We start from the raw sequence: 10,561 nt of genomic DNA on the forward strand, positions 1-10,561 counted from the left end.
GAAATGGAAGATGCTAGGGAAGACTTTGCTCACCACAAAGGCACTCAACAAATGGGCAAAAGGAGGGCAAAGGACCAGCTGAATCCCCCAGGAGAGCTAGTCTGGTCTGCCCCATGATATAGAAATGTACCATGTCAGAGAACTGGGAGCAGAGGAGGCCCACACTGGTATTGACGTCTGCTGAACATGAGGGTCCACTCCCTCCTTGCGTTACTCAGTTCACGGCTTGTCCCGAGTCCATCTGAGTTAAACAGTCTATTTGCAGTGAGCCACAGTATCCTCTAATGGTCACCCATTTTGCTCCCCTACACCACCTCCCCACTGCTTGCCTTGAAAAGATTTTGTAACAGCGAAACAGTAGAAGAACTAACATAACTAACTCAATTTTTGTTTAAGGGGCCTTTTCCCATTCCTGTACGTAGGCTAGGATAATTTTAGAGCACTGAGATAATATGCAGAAAAAAGCAATCACGTAGTTTTTAAAAACTAACTCTGGGATTAAAGGAGAAGTATGTAAATAATCTGTGTTTTGTTAAAGATTTATAAAAGCATTGTGACCTGACCAAGGACAAAGAAGTTCTCAACCTTCTTGGACCCTCACTGGTGCCCAGGTGTCAGTGGTAATTAGTCATCTGTTCATCCCAATTCAAACCCCCTTCTCTTCCCCTTTGCTCTGTCACCCAGGTTGGAGTGTAGTGGTGCGATCTCAGGTCACTGCAACCTCCGCCTCCCAGGTTCAAGTGATTCTCCTGCCTCAGCCTCCTGAGTAGCTGGGATTACAAGTGCACGCCACCATGTCTGGCAAATCTTTGTATTTTTAGTAGAGACAGAGTTTCACCATGTTGGCCAGACTGGTCTCGAACTCTTGACCTCAGGTGATCCACCCACCTCGGCCTCCCAAAGTGCTGGGATTACAGGTGTGAGCCACCACGCTCAGCCTCTTCCTCTTGATTTTAGCATAAAAACAGCATAACATTTGTACTGACTTAATATGACTTAATACGGTACTTTAGAACAATAAATAGTCAATTAACTTATTGGTTTTACTAGCTCTTTAAGTAAACCTGATTTTCCTCCCATCAACCCATATCTCTGGTGTCTGGCTTTCAAGCAGTGAGCAGCCAAACCTAGGTTTGATTATAACATCTCTAGAACCAAAGACGCTTGGAGATAGGATCATAGATTCACTATTGCTCATCCTTAAGAGGCCCCAGGGAATAGGATGAAGTGTGAAAGTTTGGGGTGAACAGGTGGCTTCATTTTTTTCCAAGTAGATATTGGAAATGATAGACTGACACTCAGGAGAATTTGGGAATGGATTATGAAACAGGTGGCTTGGGAATACTTAAGAAAGGAAGTGGTGACCTCTATGTATCCCCTGTATTCAGTTAGAATGTGTTATGCCAAATCATATTTCCCTTTTTGTTTGTGTCTAGGGAGACTAGACTGGTGAATTAGGGGGAAGTCGTAGACCTGTGTGATGACAAAAGCTCAGGCAGGAGGATCCCTTGAGCCTAAGAGTTCAAGGCTGCAGTGAGCTACAATCCTTGTCACTGCACTCCAGCCTGGGCAACAGGGCAAGACCTTGTCTCAAAACATTTATTTATTTAATATTTAAAAATTTTTTTTGAGACAGGGTCTTGCTCTGTCGCCCAGGCTGGACAGAGTGGCGCAATCTCGGCTCACTGCAAGCTCCGCCTCCCGGGTTCACGCCATTCCCCTGCCTCAGCCTCCTGAGTAGCCGGGACTATAGGTGCCCGCCACCACACCCGGCTAATTTTTTGTATTTTTTAGTAGAGACAGGGTTTCACCGTGTTAGCCAGGATGGTCTCGATCTCCTGACCTCGTGATCCACCCGCCTCGGCCTCCCAAAGTGCTGGGATTACAGGTGTGAGCCACTGCTCCCGGCCAAAACATTTTTAAAAAAGGACTTTTGTGATTACATTGGTCCCACCCTGATAGTGGGCTGCATACTCTGGGCAATGCTGTGACCACACACTGCCTTGCCTTTTCTCTAACTCTTTCACATGGGTCTTACCACCTTGGCAGGACTGTTAACTCTGCCAGGGTAGGAGGCTGTGTCTAAAGCCTCCTTGGGACTCTCAAGCTTCCTGCAATGGTCTTGGGCTGGGCACATTGGAAATGTCTTATAGGTTTGTTGAACTGGATTTGTATTTTCTGAAGACCAGGGCTGGTCCCAGCAACAGATGTGTAGTCCAGAGAAAGCTGGGGAAGTTGGAATCTAAAAGGACAGGCTTAAATCTACCTGAGTCCCTTACAGTGTCTGTGGGCAGCTCTTATTGCCTCTCTGAGCCTCTTTATGTGAACAATGAAGATGATAAACAATATTCACAGAAATGTGACAAAAGAGATGTTGTAGTTTAATAATATAAATGTCGTGAGTCCTTACTAGGTGCCAGGAACTGTGCTAAGCACACTTCCTTCATTTAGCCTGATGATGTGGATTCCATTATTATCTCTACTTTATGGACAAGTAACCGAGAAAGGGTGTGGAGCTTGCCTAAGGTCACATCTGGTCAGAGGCATGGGCAGAACTGAAATGTAAACCCAGAATAGTCTGGTTCTGAAGGTCGCTGGAATGTTCTAGCACAGTGGTTCTCCAGCTTGACTGTGCATCAGAATTCCTTGGTGGGCTTGCTGAAACATAGATGTCTGGGCCTTCCTTTCTTTCCCCAGGGCTCACTGCAGCTGGGACTACAGGCACACACCACCAGGCCTGGCTAATTTTTTTGTAGTTTTTGTGGAAATAAGGTTTTGCTTTGTTGCCCAGGCTGGTCTGGAACTCCTGGGCTCAAGCAAGCCTGTCCCCCAGGCTTCCCAAAGTTCTGGGGTTACAGGCAGGACTGAGCCACCACACCCAGCCTGAATTGTATTTTTCTTTTCTTTCCTTTTTTCTTTTTTTTGAGATGGAGTTTCACTCTTGTTGCCCAGGCTGGAGTGCAATGGTATGATCTCGACTCACCGCAACCTCCGCCTCCCGGGTTCAAGCGATTCTCCTGCATCACCCTCCGGAGTAGCTGGGATTACAGGCATGTGCCACCACGCCTGGCTAATTTTGTAGTTTTAGTAGAGATGGGGTTTCTCCATGTTGATCAGGCTGGTCTTGAACTCCTGACCTCAGGTGATCCGCCCGCCTCGGCCTCCCAAAGTGCTGGGATTACAGGGGTGAGCCGCCGCGCCCGCCCCGGAACTGGATTTCTAACACGTTCTCAAGCAATGTGGATGCTGCAGCTCTAGAACCACTACTTCAGGACCACTTCCTAGCATCCCTACTCTAGAAAATAGTAGGTACTAAGAAGAGGGCAGTTAAATAAAAGACTAAGCCGGGCGCGGTGGCTCGCGCCTGTAGTCCCAGCTACTCCCAAGGCTGAGGCGGGGGCAGGAGGACTGCTTGAACCCAGGAGTTGGGGGATGCGGTGAGCTATGATTGTGCCGCTGCACTTCAGCCGGGGTGACAGAGTGAGGTCCCATCTCCAAAATAATAAGAATAAATAATAACAAAAAATTAAAGATTAAACCTGTAAATGTTGTTAGGCCAAATGCTGTACACGCATGAAGTTAACAGTTATGGGTTCAAATCTGGACTCCACCATAACCATGTGCATAAAGAGGCATACACCTGAGGTCTTGCTGGTTAAACCCTTGGCACTATTCCAGGACAAGCGTCTTCTGTCCTCTTACTCCGGGGTTCAGGCTTCTGCGCCCCTGGTCCGCGGTCGCGCGCCGCCCCCGCGCCTCTCCAGCCCTGAGCTCTCTGCGGCCGAATGTGGCCGGGCAAGCGTTGCCATGACAGCGCGGCGGGTGGGGATGCGGGAGGCTGAGCGCGCCGGCCAGCTAGCCCCTTTGTGCGGCGGGGGCGGCGGAGTGCTCCCTCCAAGACCGGTTGCACCGCGCTTTCCTGGCCAGGACTCTGGGTGCGGGTAAGGAGGGGTTGGGTGTGGGGTTGTAGGGGCGCAAGGAGGCGGGAGGAGGGTGGAGGCGAGGGCCGGGGGTGGGGCGCCTCCGCCCGCCAGCCGCTCCCGCATTAAAATTTCATGGGCGCTGCAGCAGCTACAAAGACGACGCCGGCTGCGCTCGCGGGACCAGAGGGAGGGAGGCTGCGGACGAGTGCGGGGAGGAGTTTGAGATGGGAGGCGCTTGCAGGGGCTCCCCCAGTTCTGCGCTGTGAGCCGGGGCACAAAGAGCCCTCTGCACTCGCGCCGCAGGACCGCGGACCCGAGGTAAGACGTCGCCCCATCCTAGCAGCCTTCCTTCCCAAATGTCCTTGTCCCCGAACGGGGAACAGCCTAATTCCCCAAGGCTGGGGTCGAGGGTAGGTCCCAGAGTCCCAGGGCTGGGTTCAGGGATGCAAACGCCGCCTGAAGTGTCCCGCATTGGATGGATGAAGAGGCTTTGCAGCTTGTAATTCTCAAACACAGCCAAGACTCTGGCTGGGATGGGGGGTGAGGTCAGGCAAGGGGGGAATGCTTTGGGAGTCCAGTGCGAATGGGGATCTTGCAATCATTATTATGACGGGGAACAAAGACCCTTTCCTTCTGACGACAGGAGACACAATTTGGGAGGTGGACCCGCGGACCTTCTCGGCCCACCAGGTTAGCAATTAACTGGCCAAGCCATGGGCAGAGCCCAGAGGGTCCCGGAAATGGAGGTGGGGGTGGGGTGGCGGGGCAGGGTCCTTGAGCTCCCCTTCCCTCATACTCAGCCCGCCCCCGCCCCAACCTTCCCAAGCCTGCCATTCCTTCACTTCTGGAACTCAAATCCCAGATGTCCGGCGTCAAATTTGGCTCCAAAAGGATGGAGAGGGCTGGTAGGTAACTCACCCTCGTTGAAAACAACAGTGACATCAGTTTATGGAGAGGTTACTCTACGCAGGGACGTGCTTGGTGCTTTGCAAGCGTTATCACAACAGTTCCACGAGGTGGTAAGAAACAACCCCATTTTAAAGATGAAGAAATGGAGATTCAGAGAGGGTTATCGACACATCCAAGGTCACACAGCCAGTGATTGTGAATCCAGATATGTAGGACTCTAAAGCCCATGTTGCATCTCCTAAAGGGTCTGGGGAGATCCCGGAACCCACCAGCTCGATTCTCCACCTCTCCTCGGCTCCAGGACACTCCCTGGAGAGGCTGGGAATTTGGGAAGAAGGGGCCAGACCTTTCCCCTCTTCCAGCGGAGGGCCCTGGGGTAGAGAAATTGTTTCTGGGATTGTGCAGGAAGAGGCCTGGGGGGCGCGCCCTGGATTCCCCACCCTCATCCCAGGCTCCGGATCCGAGGCTGCCCGGCGCCTGGGATTGCTGGCGCGCACACCCCACTGCAGTGCCGCCGCGGGAAAACGCCCCCACCTGCTGCGGCGGGAGGGGAGGAAGTATGAGAGGGAGGACTGAGAGAGAACTTGAGGGAACGGCTTTGTTTTTTCTCGGGGACAGGCTGGGACTGAGCACGGCTCAAAGCAAAACACTTGCTCTGGACTCAGTGCTTTGCAAAGCGCATTCCCATTTGGGAGCATCTGGGAGCGCCGCGATGGCTCAGGGAGGGAGGCGGGGGTAGACGCAAGGCAGGGATGAGTAATTCCACTTGACAGAGAGGGAAACCTGAGGACAGTGGTTCTCAGACTTTAGGGGCGTTGCTTCCAATACGCAGATGTCTGAGCCACGTGGCAAGGAGGATGAGTCAGCAGGTTTGGGGTGGGGCTGGGTATCTGATATTCACTCAGACCTCCTCATCCTCAACCTGCAGGTGGGCAGATCCTTGGTTGAGGGAAGAGTGCCGCCACCTCGCCCCTCACCCTTCTAGGCAGAATCATCCAGCAGCCTGGGCAACCATTTCCGGACACTTTGCCAGCTCCTAGCTTTGTGTGGCATTGAATTGATCCCACTCTAAGTTTGGTTAATTTCATGTTGAAAGCATTTTATGTAAACACCTTCCATGTCCCCCATGCCCGCCTATTTTACTATTTAGTGACCCTTGCCATTGAGAACTGTTCTGAAATCTACTCATTTTAAGCCTTAACCCCACTCCTTAACAGGGGAGAGTGGTGAAGCCTTCACAGTCCCCCAAAGCAACCATACCCCCTTACTGCCAGCTTTAGGAGAATCATTCTCTATGCTTGCATTAAAAATGAGAATTTTGGGCTGGGCACGGTGGCTAACACCTGCAATTCCAGCACTTTGGGAGGCTGGGGCGGGAGGATGGCTTGAACCAGGAGTTCAAGCCAAGCCTGGGCAACATGGTGAGATCCCTGTCTCTAAAATAAATAAGTAAAAATAAATGAGAATTTTTATAATTTTTGCTGATTTTAAAAGACAAATTCAATAAGTTTAATAAAATGCATGATAACTATATAGGATTTAGAAAAGACAAAAGAAGAAGAAGAAAACTCTATTTTCTTCTTTTTTTTTCTATTTCTTTCTTTCTTTTTTTTTTTTTTGAAACAGAGCCTTACTTTTTGCCCAGGCTGGAGTGCAGTGGTGTGATCTTGGCTCACTGTAACCTCCACCTCCTGGGTTGAAGTGATTCTCATGCCTCAGCCTCCCAAGTAGCTGGGACCACAGGCATGTGCCACCACGCCCAGCTAATTTTTGGATTTTTTGTAGAGCCGGGGTTTTGGCATGTTGGCCAGGCTGGTCTCAAACTCCTGGCCTCAAGTGATCTGCCCGCCTCAGCCTCCCAAAATGCTGGGATTACAGGCGTGAGCCACCACACCTGGCCTGAAAACTTCATTTTCATGTATTTCTCTCTGGTATATTTTCTATTATTGAAATTGGCTGGGCACGGAGGCTCACGCCTGTAATCCTAGCACTTTGGGAAGCTGAGATGGGTGGATCACCTGAGGTCAGGAGTTCGAGACCAGCCTGGTTAACATGGCGAAACCCTGTCTTACTAAAAATACAAAAATTAACTGGGCTTGGTGGCATGCGCCTATAGCCCAGCTACTCTGGAGGCTGAGGCAGGAGGATCGCTTGAACCCAGGAGGCGGAGGTTGCAGTGGGCAGAGATTACGCCACCGTACTCTAGCCTGGGTGATGGAGACTGTCTCAAAAAAAAAAAAAAAAGAAGAAGAAAAGAAATTGCATTATATGTATACTGCTTTTGAAAAGTTACATCGGATGTGTTTCTCCATGTTATTAAGACCTTTGCAGAAATCATTATGAGAGATTTCAGTGTTTCATGGAGGAGATAAACATGGTCTACTTCGTCAGTTCCCTATTGTTGGTCCTGCTAGTTGTTTCCAATTTTTCTTTTCTTCTGCGTCTTCATTTTAAGGTCCTTTCTCTGGCTGTGATCCATGCTTCTTCCCAGGGCAGGATTACACTCTTCGAATTTACTTATTCATCAAGGCAGTGCAGAGTGGTGGAAAGAGAAGCAGCTGAGAGTTACGCAGGTCCGTGTGCAAAGCCTTCTCTCCACCTGTGTCCACTTCAGTCAGGGAGTAATCTCCCTTTTCTGAAACTCAGTTTCCTCATCTATAAAGTGGCAATCACAATCCTGGTTTTAAAAAGCGGCCGTGAGGCTATGAACCAGCGCATGTTCGGTGCCCTGTAAGTGCTTAATAAAGCTAGTGAATGCTATCGTGCACCCACTGGGCGCCAGCTGAGTTCACTTATGTAGCACCTGAGTCTTGTATGGATACTTAGTGATTTGCTTGTATTTCTGTTGAGGCTGCTGGTTCGTCTCCTGGGTGATTATTAGCCTGTTTGAGCAGCAGTGTTTCTGGGACATTGGGTCCATTGTGCAGATTCAATGGGCTGGTGAATAACTTGTAGGCCAGTCCTTTGTTTCAAGAGGACCCCTTCCCTTGTCTCTGAGGCCTGACTCATCTGTCAGCTCGAGCTCCCAGGAACAATAGCCAGAGATTCTCAAGGGCAGAGGCGAAGTCTGGCTGAGAGTGACATCTGTCTCCCAATCCCATCCCATTCTGATCAGATCAGATGGGGCAGGTGTCCCCTTATCCCTTGTGGTGCCAGGTGGGCCCCTCTGGAAGCCACCAGATGAGTCATGGAAGGGAGGCGGGTGCTGAGCTATTGTATACTCAAAGGTGTGGAGGAGATGGTGAGTAGTAACTAACCCCAACTACCACTTTGTTACCGTTTACCAAGGTTCTTGCTGAGCGCTGCCTCATGGAGACTCCATGATAAGGCAGGGAATTAGGCATTGCAGGTGAGAAACAGGCTCAGAGAGGTGGAGTGATGAGCCCAGGGCCACACAGCGAATTAGCTGTGGAGTCAGGATGTCAGCCCGTATCTAGTTTGACCCTGAAACATGTGTTTGTAACTACTACACTATGCCACTCTCCTAAAAGTGAACTCAATCATTCGCCTACAGACTGAAAGCAACCAGAATAAACTGAACAGAGATGATTTATCAATCATGGGCCAGTTTTCTCACAGTAATAGTAATGCAGATGGCCATCAAGTTTGCAGTTTACATTTATCTTCCTTGGATCTTTTCTCATTTAATCCATATATATATGTATACTATACATGGATCTGCTCTGTCACCCAGGCTGGAATGCAGTGGAGCAATCTCGGTTCACTGCAGCCTCTACCTCCTGGGTTAAAGCGGTCCTCCTGCTGCAGCCTCCCAAATAGTCACAGGCACAGGTACACATAACCACGCTCAGCTAATTTTTGAATTTTTGTAGAGGCAGAGCCTCGATCTGTTACCCAGGCTGATTGTGAACTCCTGGCCTCGAGCAATTCTCCTGCCTCTGCTTCCCAAAATGCTGGGATTATAGCGTGAGCCACTGCGCCCAGTCCCTGCCCCTATTTGAACACAGCTTCTGCCTCTTTGGGGTCCAACAGGCCTGTTTAGAATCCCGGTTGCCTTATTTTCTAACTGAACCTCAGTTTCCTCATCTGTAAAGTGGGGATAGTAAAACCCAGCTTGTTTTGCCATGTAGATAAAGACACTCCCAATTAGGATCTGTTCTTAATAAGTGTTAGTTTGCTCCCTTTCTCTTCTTCTTGGTTTTCTTTCCTCTCTCTCCACCACAGGGTTTCCCTTGTTTGAAGGAGATTTAAATTCCGAATTTCCTCTTTTGTGGACATTGTGTTTGAATTCATAAAGAAACAGCGCTTTATCCTCCTCTGCAGAAGCATCTGCTTCCCCTAGCATGTCTCCTGCGAGGCGCATGGCACATTTTCATTATTCCCTGGAGCTTCCGTTATCTCTGGGTGCTGGCTCATCCAAGGCAATTTGGGCCAACATCTCTTGTACGTCTCAGATCTCTGAGTAGTCATTTTATTCCAGAGTCAGGGAAAAAGACCAAAAACCCAGAGGGATTCTAAAATGCAACAAATGTATGTTTCCCTGGCAGCTGCCCATCCATTACTAAGAACAGTACATGCTGTTTAGGGGGAAAAATGAATATCTCATGGGTAGTGTTAATGAACTGTGTGGTCAGTGATAATAATGATATGAGAAAATGGTAGAATTCAAGCTAAGTCTCATTCATCTTCTCATTTGATCCTCATGACAAGCCTGTGAGGTGGGCGCTATTATTATCCTTAATTTGTGGATGAGAAGACTGAGGCTCACTGTGGTAAAGGACTTGGTCAAGGTCACACAGTTTGCCGGTGGCAGAGCAGCACAGGAATCCATGCCATAAAACCCATGTTAGGATGTATTGGTTGACACTGGCCTGAACAAAATACCTCCTTGTTTCCTGTTTTGCTTTTGATCTGCATCCGAGGAGATCAGTTTTGGGAAACGCTGTGATTTGAAACAGGACCTTAGCATCTATTCTCCACTGTACCCACGGGTATGTATTTATTCTCTCACTCCTGTCTCTTTTTCTCTTGATGACAGTTGGAGGCATCTGTCTACCCATGTGGTTCCAGACACGTTCATGTGGCCACCGTGACCCGGTCGGCATCACAGGAGTAACCAAGGTGATCCTCCCTCTCTTCCTGTGTCCACTGGGGATGGTAGAGACCAGCTTCATGCTTTGAGGTCAGATCCATCACGAAATCCGTATGTCCTGAGACCTCCTGAATCTTAGAGGTGGGAGAGACTTCTGATGACCCTCTGGGTTCCAGTTCCCCAATCATGGCTTTCCCAACTGACCTCGGCTTGCAGTGGGTGGTCTGTGTGGCCTAGTGAGAGCTGAGAAGATGAGGCCCTGGTGCCCACAACCGGTTCTTTGTGCGGCCTTTGATCTGGCACTTTTTAGTTCCAGTCCTCTTTCATCACATATAAATGAGTTTTGCAAAAATAACTTTATTGAGGTATAATTTACATACAAGGAAATGCACCCGTTTAAAGCACACATTTCAATGTGTTTTGACAAATGTATACACCTGTGTAACCATTGCCACAATCAGGATGTAGAACATTTTCATCGTTCTAAAATGTTCCCCTGTATTCCTTCCCAGCCAATCCCCTCTCAGCCCCAGCCCCAGCCCCAGCCCCAGGAAACTACTGACCTGCTTTCTCAGAAGTAGATTGGATTCTTTTTTTTTTTTTTTTTTAATGTTCCATATATATGGAAGCTTCTGTGTTCAGCTTTTTTTTTTTTTTTTTTTTTGTACGGGGTGCT

The 10,561-nt window shown here is 49.2% G+C and overlaps 1 long non-coding RNA gene across 2 annotated transcripts in view; it reads left to right on the plus strand.

Moving 5' to 3' along the window:
• The first annotated feature begins 4,069 nt into the window (after window positions 1-4,069).
• LOC116458444 (uncharacterized) overlaps window positions 4,070-10,561 on the plus strand; it is an 8,742-nt gene continuing 2,250 nt past the window's right edge. For both annotated transcript variants that reach the window (XR_004245322.2, XR_004245321.2), the window contains exons 1-2: window positions 4,070-4,241; window positions 9,832-9,914. This is a non-coding gene — a long non-coding RNA (uncharacterized LOC116458444). The remainder of the gene's footprint in view (window positions 4,242-9,831; window positions 9,915-10,561) is intronic.

This window comes from Hylobates moloch, unplaced genomic scaffold (genome assembly GCF_009828535.3).
Source record: "Hylobates moloch isolate HMO894 unplaced genomic scaffold, HMol_V3 SCAFFOLD_19, whole genome shotgun sequence".
NCBI lineage: Eukaryota > Metazoa > Chordata > Mammalia > Primates > Hylobatidae > Hylobates > Hylobates moloch.